Source organism: Protopterus annectens, chromosome 9.part0 (genome assembly GCF_019279795.1).
Source record: "Protopterus annectens isolate FY-2018-M chromosome 9.part0, PAN1.0, whole genome shotgun sequence".
Taxonomy (NCBI): Eukaryota; Metazoa; Chordata; order Ceratodontiformes; family Protopteridae; genus Protopterus; species Protopterus annectens.
Window position 1 is genome coordinate 1,513,329,250 of NC_056743.1, and position 13,470 is coordinate 1,513,342,719.

The window sequence follows — 13,470 nt, forward strand, 5'->3', positions numbered from 1 at the left end:
GCTTAATGAACAATATTTACAACTGTATGTTTGTTACAGGAAATGATAATCATCAGAAATATGTGTTATTTGTTGCAAGTTTGTGTGACTAAGGCTTTAAATAACTTGTGTGTTTCTAACAAGACTTGATTATATCCAATATGGAAAAGTACTTTGATACAAACAAATTGAGTAAGTTTAATATTCACTATAACAGAATTTTTATGTTTACATGTTTACATATTAATGATATAATTATTAATGTATATAAATAACTACTTCTGCTTCTGAATGTTTAAAAGCACATAAAAGTAATTTTATTAGACTCCTTTAATAACTAATAATGTATATATGGAGCTCAAGTGAATGGAAAAAGGAATCTAGAGAGATAGTTCATCAGATATACCTATCTGTTGGACTAGGAATGTATTCCATTCCATGGTGGATAAGGTTTAATGTTCAAACTAGTTCAATGTTAATTTTTCTTTAGTTTTTAAGTCATTAATTAATTTCACCAAGCCTCACCTATACTTGTTGATTACTTTAGTGATAACATGCTACACTGAAATAGATGTATATTTACAAATTAATAAGTTTTTAATATATGTGGAGGGGAGGGTTCCAGATAAATATAATGACATTTCAAATACTTCTTCAAAATAACTTGGCATGGATCTCTCTTTACTATCTTTAAACATTAATGGCCTAAATAGTTCAAATAAATGATTTAACTTATTAAGATATCTAAAGTTAAATAGTCCCCAAATAATTTTTTCACAGGAAACTCATTTCAAAAACAATGATAATTTAATTTGGAACCCAAGTGATTATAGGACCTTAGCATGTTCTAAATTTAAATCTAAGAAGAGAGGATTAATAATTTTATGGAGAAATAATTCCTTAAATCCTAAAATAATAGATAACTATGTAGATAATGATGGACTTATAGCTATATTCATATTGAAGTTTAATAGGTTGTGGACATTAATAAACATTTGCTGGTTTCCTGGTATTGGGATAGGAACAGTTATAAAACATTTAGACCAAATCATAAATATTTCTAGAGGAAATCTAATAATAGGGGGGATTTTAATTGTATTACTAATACTTCTGAAACTACTAATAAAAAATCTCCACATTTAACAACTACTGCAAAACTACTAAAAAGATGGACAGTCTTTAAAATTGAAATATACCTTTATTGCTATCGATAATAATTCCTTGTTATTTTCCCATCAAGATTATAGATTTGGCACTCAAACCAGAATAGATAAACTATACATATCTCAAGATCTTCAAACCCAAATTTCTTCTTTCTCAATAATCCCATGTCCTCTATCAGATCACAATTCATTAGTTCTAAAATTGCAATTAGATTTTAAACCACTAACATTCCTTTCTAGAATTCTCTCATACATTACAAACAAATCAAAGAATTTAAGCAATGGTTACTGAATGAACTTAATTTCTTTTTAGCTATAAATTACAACTCAGAAGTAAATATAGTAATGGTTTGAGATTCACTAAAGGCTTATATTTATAGGAAAGTGATTGGCTGGTATAAAAATAGACTCAAGAATGGGAATAAAAACTACAAGAACTACAAAGGAAACTCACATTATATAAATCCAGAAAGTACTTTAATTCAACTGAGAACAAGAAGACAATAGAAGAATTAAACAAAAGATATACTGAAATATTAAATCATAAAACTAATTTAGCCATGGAAAGGTTAAAAATAAATTCTTATGCTACTTCTTCAAAGCACTTACATAATCAGTCTGTTAAAGTTAAAATGCAATCTAAAGCTAAATCTGTTGTTAATATTCTACATGAAGAAAAGCGCAAGAAGGTTCCAGAAATAGGAGATATATTAGACGCTTTCAAGTGCCATTACAGAAATTATTATAAAGATAAGCATAATACAGTAGATCATTTCAATTTAGAAAATATGATTTCTAACATTAAACCAATTCCTGAAAGCTTACAAAGGAACTTACAAAAGCCTATTGCACACAAAGAGGTTATGGATAAAATCAAAGAAAGTAAAATTGGTAAATCTCCTAGAATGGATGGTTTAAGTGCAGAAATTTACAAATGATTTCCCAAAAATATATTCTCTTTGTTACATAAAACATTAATTGAAATTCAAACCCATGCAATTATTCCCCCTTCATGGAAATACTCTTTAATAATACCCATTTTAAAAGAAAACAAGGACGCTAGCAATTGTAGTTCATATAGGCCAATTTCACTACTAAATAATGACTATAAAATATTTATGTCCATCCTGGCAAATAGAATAAAAAATCAAGTGTATGAAATAATCAATAACGACCAAACTCGATTTATTCAAAATAGACATGCACACAACAACATTAAAAGAATATTGACTTTAATTGATTGTTTGGGTCTATAGTATAACCTCAAAGGTTTAATACTTCGAATGCATAAAGATCGAACTTTATGCATCAAAGTATTAAACCATTGAACCCTAATAAAAAATTATTAAAACAAAAACAAAAAAAATAAAACTAAAGCATTTACACAGGGGGGGGGCAAGCTCCCCTGCGCCCCCCACAACCCCGCTACTTAAATATACCAACTCTGAGATCGCATAACATTGAAGTAAATGGAAATCTCCCGTTACAGAGATTTCCATTTAAACATTCAATGTTGTGTGCTTTCGGTAATCTCGTGTCGACAATATCGTATTCGATATTGTCAGGCTTCGAGATTCTGATATAGACCCAATTATTTAAATAAAGAAAATATAGAAGCCTTGATAATAGGACTTGATATTGAAAAAGCATTTGATTCCTTAAATTGTGACTATTTAATTAAAATTCTAGAAGCATATGTTTTCCTCTCCCCTTTATTACATTTAATAAAAAAGTTTATGAAAATAACTTAGCATATATTAAAATAGGACCCTTTACTTCAGACGCTATACAAGTTTTGAGAGGTACTAAACAGGGATGCTCAATGCCACCCATTTTATTTGCATTGGCTATAGAGCTATTGGCTATATTAATACAAAATAATCCAAAGATAATAGGATTAAATGTATTTGACCAATATAACTCTAAGATCATGCTCTTTGCTGAGATGTACTTCTTACTCTCTTGAATTCAAAAGAAGCTTTAGATGAACTAGATATTCTGATAGAGAAATTTTAAAAGATCTCAGGTCTTCATTGCAATAACCAAAAATCTAAATATTTATTATTAAATAAAAAAAGGACATACAAGTTGACAAGAATAGTATCATAGGAGAACAAGTCACAACAATAAAATGCCTGGAGATAGATTTGTGTGAGAATATACAAGATATAATGAAATTTAATTATAAAAGCGTTATTAATACAATAGATTCTCTAGTGAACAAATATAATAACTTATTCATGGTGTTTGAAGATAAACTACGGCTGATTAAAATGGTTCTTCTTCCTAAAATTTTGTATATAATACAAGATACTTTGTTAATTCCTGAGAAAACCTATCTTAAGAAAATAACATCAATACTGCTAAGATTCTTATGGCATCCTAAAAGAAACAAAATTGCATATACACATCATATCAGACAATGGGATCAGGGAGGAATACATTTTCTGGACATTGAATCCTATATAAGAGCTACATTACTCAAAACTGTGATTGAATGGATTAACCCTAGTTATACATCCAACTGGAAATTATTACATGCAACTATAGTATTAAATGAAAACAAACAGCTTAAAATACTATTACTATAGATAAGAATAATATATTATGGTACTCGTGTTTAAATTTACAATATAATATAACTAAACTAACTAGGTCAAATTTAATAAATCATTTATTTGATCACTTTGGGAAGTTTATAAATATGAATATGGAATTAATGCTCTGGTTCACAACATTAATTCCCTTCAGCATTACTAAAAGCTTTCCAGATAGAATTCATAGGGACAAATTCATCTCTTGGGAACAGTAAAAACTAATTTGTTGGCTCCACTGCATAAAAAAAAAATCAAAACGTTTTGGATATACAATATATGATGTCAACTTATAATTTAAATTCCCATGAATGGTTAATTTAATTACTTCAGAATATACTGGCATTCTCCAAGGATCTATGTAGGATAATAAATAATTCTTCATTCTCAACTCCACCTAAATTTATAAATGGACTGTTTGAAATTATACATAATAATGAGAATATAAAGAATGGAACTTCTTATTTATATAATTTAATAAAAAAACTACAAAATATTACTCAAAACAGCATATTGGCAATTTATTACTAAAGGATATTTGATTCAATTAACACCAGAAAATAAATCAAACATAATATTCTCAGTAAAATTAACCTCTTGCTCTCATTATTGGAGAATATTTACCTGGAAATTCCTCCATAGATCCTTCTTAACTCCTGATAACATTTTAAAAATCAATCCTTCTAGTAATGGATTATGCTGGAGATGTCAACAGTTTGATAAAGCTGATTGGTCTCATATTTTCTACGAATGTATAAAAATTAAACCCTTTTGGGAAAATATTAATAATTTTATGTAGGTGATCTATACAGATAATATTGTCATGACCAGAGCTTTAATATTGCTGAATTTGACTGAAGATGTTTTTTTAATAGAACTAACCTCTACGTTCTATGGACAATACTAGCTATAGCTAGGAAATGCATAACAAAGAGGTGGAAGTCTACCACAGTACCCAGTAGAGAAGAATTTTTATGTTTATTGAAGAAGATGACTTTAATGGAAGTTAAAACCAAAGAATTAAGAATGTTTCCTATGACATTAACTAATAATTCTTGGGAAAACGTTTTGTCATTGATTGACACTTTACAAATAGACCTAACCTCCTCTTGAAACAATCCCTTCTTAAGTTAAATTTAACTATTTTTGTATAACTTGTCATTCATTTACACGTCAGGCTGAATGTAAATTTGTATATAGTTAATTCTTTAACTAATATGATTGTATATTGTAATACGTATTTGTTTATTGTTTGTTTCTTAATTAAAATAAAAATTATCTGAGTAAAAAAAAAGCAGATGGAAGGAGTACTTCCAGCAGCTTTTGAATGAAGAAAATCCCACTGAATTAAGAAAATCCCACAGAAGCTGTATTGAACCAGATGCAGCCTGCAACAAATAAAGAGGAGGAACCCACCCTAGAAGAAGCAAGAACAGCACTAAGGAAAATGAAGTTGGAGAAAGCAGCAGGCTCAGATGAGGTCACAGCAGATATGATGAAGATGTCTGGTGAGACAGGGGAGAAATGGCCCCAGAGGGTAGTCCTAGCAATATGGAGAGAAAGACATATTCCAGATAACTAGAGAATATGCATAATAGTTACCATAAAATACGATGCTAAGTGCTCGAAAGTACCACCAGGCAGCGAAATGAATAAAAATTAACAGTTTATTCACAAACCACACAATAAAAATTAACGCTCTTCTAACACAGGTACCAATTGCGTTTTCGTCTCACTATGTGGGACTTCATCAGATACTGAAAAGTTGTGCTGATACTATTTAAATACTTTAATTGCTTTATAATTGATGTAATTTACCAATTAAAAGCTGATCTTTCATAGTTTAAATTGACGAATCAGCTTCACTTCTTCATGAATATTCATCAATATTCATGCATATTCAAGATCTTCTTAGTGTTGCAAACCTCCGTTCCTTAAAGAACTTTTATAAATGAAATGGAGATTGCGCACTAATGTGTTTCCACACTGACATTTCTACTTTTAAATTCATATCAATTCTTATAATAAATAAGTAAATAAATACATAAATACATTTAAAAACCGTCCTTAAAAAATTCATAATAACAGCTTCCTTATGCTCTCCTCTAACCTAATGTAAAAATAGTAAAGTGCATTTAGTATGTATGAATCTTGTATATATCATAAAAACTACTTCATGCTACCTATTTGTATATAAGGGACACCTAGAAAATGTATAATAAAATTCAATAAAATTTAATTAAAATTTTCTTTATGTATAAAATTAATTAATTTCTCCCTCTTCTTAATAATATTGTAAAGGTCTACTACCCTCTAGTGTTGGAAACTGGAATTCATTAACTTAAATTTTATTAGATTTTAACCTTAAAATAGCTCCTATGGATATATGGTCATTTAATCCTGGGCTTTTACTCGTGTCAAGATGTATCTGCCACCATAGCTCCCTACTTTCTAATATATCCTCCCAAGGACCTCCCCTGGGGTCCACCTGGATCTGTTCTAATACAAAAAACAAGTAGGTTGCTCCCAAACAATTTTTAGTGTGTTTATAAAGTGCATTGGTCTCTCTTTCTTTTTTAATGTCGTAGGTGTGTTCATAGACCCTCTTTTTTAGGGGTCTCTCTGTCTTTCCAACGTAGAAAGAGTGACATTTCCGACATGTCACTAAATATACTACTCGCTGCGTATCGCAGTTATAATAACTATAACTTTTTATTAATTTCTTTCTACTCTCCAGATATATTTCCTTCTTGTTTATTATAAAAATACATTGAGCACACCTACCACACTTAAAAGTTCCTACTGTCTGGTTAGGTTTTATTCTCTTTGTCATTCCTGTTCTTTCTAACATATTCCTAATATTAGGAGGATTCTTATATACAACTTTAGGTACTATCTTCTTGACTTCCTCTATATATATATATGCATAATAGTGTCAGTGTACAAGAACAAAGGGGAAATCCACAACTATTGGCAATATAGAGGTATTAAACTCCTGTTACACTGCATGAAAACTCTCAAGAGGGTGACTAATAAATGAATGCACAGAGTGGTATAAAGAAAAATGGGAGATGAGCAGTTTGGATTCAGATCAGGACACAGCACATCCAACCCAATGTTTGCAATGAGACAGATAGTTGAGAAGAATCTAGGAATGAGGAAAGAGTCCACTGGGCATTGCTAGACTTTGAGAAAGCATATAACAAGGTCCCAAGAAAGCTGATTTGGGCAGTCCTGAGGTGGTTTGATGTCTTAGAAACTTTGGTAGAATTAGTGCCAGCTATGTACAAGAACACAATGACTCAAATATGAACAATGTTGGAGTCACATAGTGGTTCCCAGTGGGAGTGGGTGTGCATCAGGGTTCAGCTTTGAGCCAACTGTGGTTCATACTGGTGATGGACTACATTAGTAGACAGGTTGGGGGGCAGATCAACAAAGTTGCTGTATGCAGATGATGTGGTATTACAGGCAGACTCTGAATAAGAATGTCAACAAAGGATAGGGGAATGGAATGCAAAAGTGAAGGCACATGAGATGAAACTGAGTACAGATAAGACAGTTGTAATGGCAGCAAATGGTAGAAATCAGAAAAAACTAAGAAATGAGATAGAAGGGAAGATAGTAGAAAAAGTTAACAGTTTCAACAATCTGGAAGAGGTGGTTGAAGAAAATGGAAGTCTGAATGAGGAGGTCAAAGCTGGCATCAGAGGGGCTGCAGGCAACTGGCACAGTGTCAGGTGTAGTGTATAACAGAAAAATTCCAAAGAAGCCAAAAATGACTCTGAATGTCAACAAAGGATAGGGGAATGGAATGCAAAAGTGAAGGCACATGAGATGAAACTGAGTACAGATAAGACAGTTGTAATGGCAGCAAATGGTAGAAATCAGAAAAAACTAAGAAATGAGATAGAAGGGAAGATAGTGGAAAACGTTAACAGTTTTAACAACCTGGAAGAGGTAGTTGAAGAAAATGGAAGTCTGAATGAGGAGGTCAAAGCTGGCATCAGAGGGGCTGCAGGCAACTGGCACAGTGTCAGGTGTAGTGTATAACAGAAGAATTCCAAAGAAGCCAAAAATTAAGGTGTACAAAACAGTGGTGTGACCAGTACTACTGTTCATTACAGAAACTTGGGCAGTAAAGGCAGAGCAGCTAAGGAAGCTGGAAGCAATGGGGATGAAGTATATAAGACAAGTGGATGCATGCTGTGGGACAGATGAAGAAATGAGGACATTAGAGCAGAAGCCAAAACAGCTCTAATTGCAGAGAAGGTCAAACAGAACATATTACAGTGGTTCAGACACATGTGCAGAAAAGAAGACAATATGATCAAGAAGATTTGGGACAGATGGGTAGTAGGTAAGAGGAAAAACGGTATCCAGCAAACAGATAGATGGATTGTGTGAGGGAAGACCAGTGACAATCAGGCATGACTGTTGAAAAGGGTAGGAGATTTGCTTTGAATCAAGATAGATGACAACAGTTGATATAACACCTCTACCCCATGCAGAAGATGGAAAAAGGGGATTGATGATGATGATGTGGTGTAATAAAGGAAGTATCAGTTTATCTGGGGTATAGACACTTGTCTTGTAACTTATCAATTCACAATTCATCACAAAACTTAGTAACCAGTGTACCACATGCTTCATTTATTGCCCCCAGACCCCTATATGTATAGATATATAAATATGCTTATTAGAATTATAGGCTGAAGTGCTTAAACCACACTGGCCACCAAGGAGCACTGATTCTCCAAATTCAGGGTCAAATATTCTGTCCCCCACACAGTAATCAAATTTCTTCTTAAGTATATCAATATTTGCCAATGTTCTAATAGAACTAGGTATTTTATTTCACAATAATACCATTTTCAGTATAATATAATTATGAAGGAGACTAGATTTCATGTTTCCTACTTTAAACTTCATATTGCAATGTTTATATGTAACATCATTATTATTGATATTTACATTAAAATAAATCTGTAAAACCGAGTCATTAAATGCTTTATAAGCCACTGTCTGCAGCAGGGCTAGCCACGCAGTGATATGAACATTGGCTGTACATTACTCTAACTGTTAATGTGATACCCCTTCCTCATGTGCAAAAATTGGTAGAAGGCATTGTGGATGTATGGATGGATGAATATCTATAGTACAATGTATACAGTCTTAAACATCTGCATCAATCCATATAACTCAAATTCCTAATCAATGTTATTCTTTTTGTGAATTTTCATTGTAGCTTTTTAATTGTCCAGGGGTATATACACAAAACACATTATTTTTATATAAAGATGATAAAATGGTCTCATCTTTAGTGGATACATTTCTCAACATCGTCAACTTGCTGCATTGCTTTAGTTTTCAACATTTTAACATGAGTACTAAAAGAGAAGGTATTGATTACTATAACTCCCTAATCTTTATATTAACTAACCACCTGTAAGGGTTGTTCTTGCAGGCATACACTTCTCTGTATAGAGCAAATTCTAAAATATATTATATTGCATTTTTCTGAACTAAATATAATTCCTTTGGACTGTGCTCATTTACCAATATCCCCATGTAACTGGTCATATTTTCACAATCTAAATCATTGTTTGCATCACCAAACCTATTTTGTAGTCATATTCAGATTTTGCAATCCAACAATTTTCTCCTTGAAATTCTAGCAAAAACTATGCTAAAAAGTTCTGAATCCAAAACTGATCCCTGTGTACTTTTTGGTTTATTGGCAAACATTATCATAGACTACCATTGATAAGAACACTTTGCATTCATTCAGATAAACAGCACATAGCCAACCTAATTAAATATGGATTGACACTAAATTTAACTAAACTAGTATATATAGTATTATGAGGCAGTGAGTCAAATGCCTTACCCAAATCCAAATAAATTACTCCTGGTGTTAGACCCAGACCCCAGGGAAATGTAACTTGATTGTTACAAAACCATGCTGTTTAAAATCTAAAAATACTTACATTAGTGCTGTTTTTCCCAAAAGCTGTATGGCACATCTCTTGCAGCATTTGCCCATAATAGAAATTAAGCTGATTGGACTATAACTTTTAATGTAAACTTTACTTTACTTTCTACATATTGAGGTAATATTAGATAGCTTTCACATTTTTGGTACTACTCCAAATTTCAAAACATTTATTGAAAATCAGATGTAATATGGACTGTAGTTTATCATTTATCCTATATAATAATATAGCTGTTATTTTATCTAGACCTGCAGAGCCACAGCTATTATTTTTTGATGACATTTTTGATGAAGTCATTACTAATTTTTGGACATTTGTTTTCTAACCACAGTCTCATGTTGTACCAGTTTGTTTTGAAAATGAGCAGAATGCATATTTACAATAAAAAATATTTGCTAAACTCATTGGCTATTAATCTGAAATTATCTGTTACATCATTTATTTTATTTGTTGTATTCTATAATGTGTGATTATTAATTGTGTTTATGTATCTATACAAACTGATTCTCATTAAACGTATTCTATCCAATTTATTTCCCATCTTTATTTTCTCATTTTTATACTAAATTTTAGAGCTCTAGGAATATTATTCAAAAGTTTTGTGCTAGCCATTGTTGAATACTTATTGTAAGTTTTATACACTCTATTCTTCTTTTTATATAATTTCTGTATCTCCATATTCCACCAAGAAGGTGTTAAGGAATTAGCTCTTCTCTATTTTACAGTTGACTCCATGCTTTCTGTAAACATTTCCTGCAGTATATCATACCCATAACTGGCTTCTTTAGCTGCCAAATAATAAATCCACCCAATATTATTTAAAAACCTGTTTGTTATGATCTGAAGTACTCAAGGAAGGGCCAAGGTTGACAAAATTAATTATGTCAGGTTAATTTATAATAATTAAATTCAGGATATTATTCCCCTTGTTTTTTAGAGACAAATTGCATGACACTGCATACGAATAATATCCAGAAACTCTTTGTCATAGCCTGAGCAAGAAGTTAAAATATGTCATTTTATTACCGAATAATTGAAATCTCCCAGCAGGATAACATTTTTCATATTTGACATTGTATTTAAAAAGAGAAAATATTCTCAGAGTTTAGCTGGATTCCTTCTGTTTGATCAGTAGGAAAGAATAATAATTTAAAAAGATAGTCATAGCAGGATCTAAAACCTTCATCAAAATCCCTTCTATCTCATATAGTGCTTCAATGAATAAAGATACAATTTTATTATGAATCCGAGGGATAACTCATTGCCTCTAATGTTAGTTCTCATGTTTTCATGCTTAGTAAAGTTACTTCAATTAAACCATTAGTATTCTAAGATTCTACAATTGCTACATAATTTAATTTTTCTTCATTTATTATTCCAGTTAATTCATCAAATTTGTTTCCTAAACTGTGTTTAAAAGAAGTATGAGGTCTTCCACCATTAACACATTTTGTTTTCTCTTTGTTGTTACCTCTAAAAAAATCTTTTACATAGTCCAGTATTTTGTCTGCTATCAATGCTGTAACATGCAAATTTAAATGTAATGTATCCTTTTCATAAAGTCTGTGATCACATGCATATTCCTTCCAATATGTAACCAGCTTCAATTTGTAAACCAAACACAATCTCCTTAACCAGCAATTGAAAATATGTACTTTAGTAGAAAGATAACCTGACCACTTTATAGATGGAATAATTTCACAGATAACCAAATATTTCCCAATAATTTCTATCTGCTCAATAATTTCCTATTGTGATTTTTTTCATAATATTTAAAGGTATGTTATTGAAATTGATTGTCTCTGAAAAAAATTGCAATTAGCTCATATTTTGATGTCATAGATAACTTCAGTATCATTTCAAAAACATCAGTTAGCTTCAGCCTGGCAATGCTGATCCAGTTATTTCATTATTTAGTTGAATTAATTGCCTAACTGCAGGTTTAATCATACATTTTCTGAGAATTAATATTTAATTTTACTTCCAGTCATTACTGTGCTTATATTTCTACCACCTAACTCTTCTCATTAATTTTTGATAGTGTTTCATTACATGTTAAACTATCTTATACCTCTACATCATCTCTATCTCTCTTTTTTCATAGTTGAAATATCACAAATGTTTTGACTCTGGTTGAATATGGGGTTGGCATAATGGTTAAGGTTTTCACTTTATAGACACAAAGTGCAGACTTGGATTCTTACCTTGGGTTATTTGTGAAGCTTAAAATGGCCCTTCAGGCCAGTTAGCCTAGTATTCACCTATGAATATGATTCTACATACACTTTTCCATTTATCCCATCAAAAGAACAATTCTCCTTCCTACTGAAGTCTCTCTCTCTCTCTCTCTAATTTATTTCCATAGCAGGCAGATCAATTACTAATAGTGCAGTACAAGGGGGGTACTGCATTCCTGAGTATGTTGTCCTTTGGATGAGATGCTAAAGCAAGGCCTCATCTGTGTAAATTGGTGATAACTCAGGTAGATGTAAAAGATCCCACAGCACCTACTGAAAAGAGTGGGGATCCTTTATTTATTTATATATATACAAAAATAACTCTTATTTACAAATGTTGAAATATATATATATATATATATATATATATATATATATATATATATATATATATATATGAAAAAATTTTGATTTATAACCTTAATTCCTGACAAATATTTTTAGATATAACTTATGGTAATGTTCAAATTTGTGTGATGCACATACAGTATCTACTATGTTTGTTAAAATATTCTTATATTCTTAATATTATCATGAATAACTTCTAATGGCTTTTAAATATGCAAACTCAAAGTTTCATTTGCATGTATTCTGCATAGCTTCTTTAATTTATCTAAGAAAACAGCATTATCTGTTTCTGCTCCTGCTACTTTCTGAATATTCGTACTTATCATAGTTACATTTAATCTCTCCTGGTACCTACATTTTCAAGAATAAAATGATTGTCTGCTATGTTTCATGCTCCTTTGTCCATTGTAGTACTGTCATTATATGTTACTTCTCATAATAATCTTTTGATTTTTACACTTGACACAATTGTCTCACTATATGTTAAATGTGTTCTCTCCAAGTTGCCTGTTGTATCAAGACATGATTCATTATTAATAGGCAAGTAACTATCATTAGTATCCAGTGTCAGTTGCACAATAGGTAGCACCACTCACCTTTGGTGCAGAAGGCTGTGGATTCTGTTTCCACAGCAGGCAGATCAATTACTAATAGTGCAGTACAAGGGGGGTACTGCATTCCTGAGTATGTTGTCCTTTGGATGAGATGCTAAAGCAAGGCCTCATCTGTGTAAATTGGTGATAACTCAGGTAGATGTAAAAGATCCCACAGCACCTACTGAAAAGAGTGGGGATCCTTTAATTATATAGAAAAATAACTCTTTTTTACAAATGTTGAAATATATATATATATATATATATATATATATATATATATATATATATATATATATACACACACCGTATATATGGGTCTACTTCAGAAGACTGAAAAAACAAAATACTGGATCTCAAAATACTGAAATCTCAAAATACTGAAAACATTTTAATGCAGAGGTCAAGCCCCCCTGCACCCCTCATGGGGGGGGGCTGTGCCCCATACACCCCCTGCTAATTATGTATACTTTATATATACTAACTCCAAGATTGCACAACAGTGGAGAAGGGACAAAATCTGTCCTTCAGTATTTTGAGTTTTTAGTATTTTGGGATTC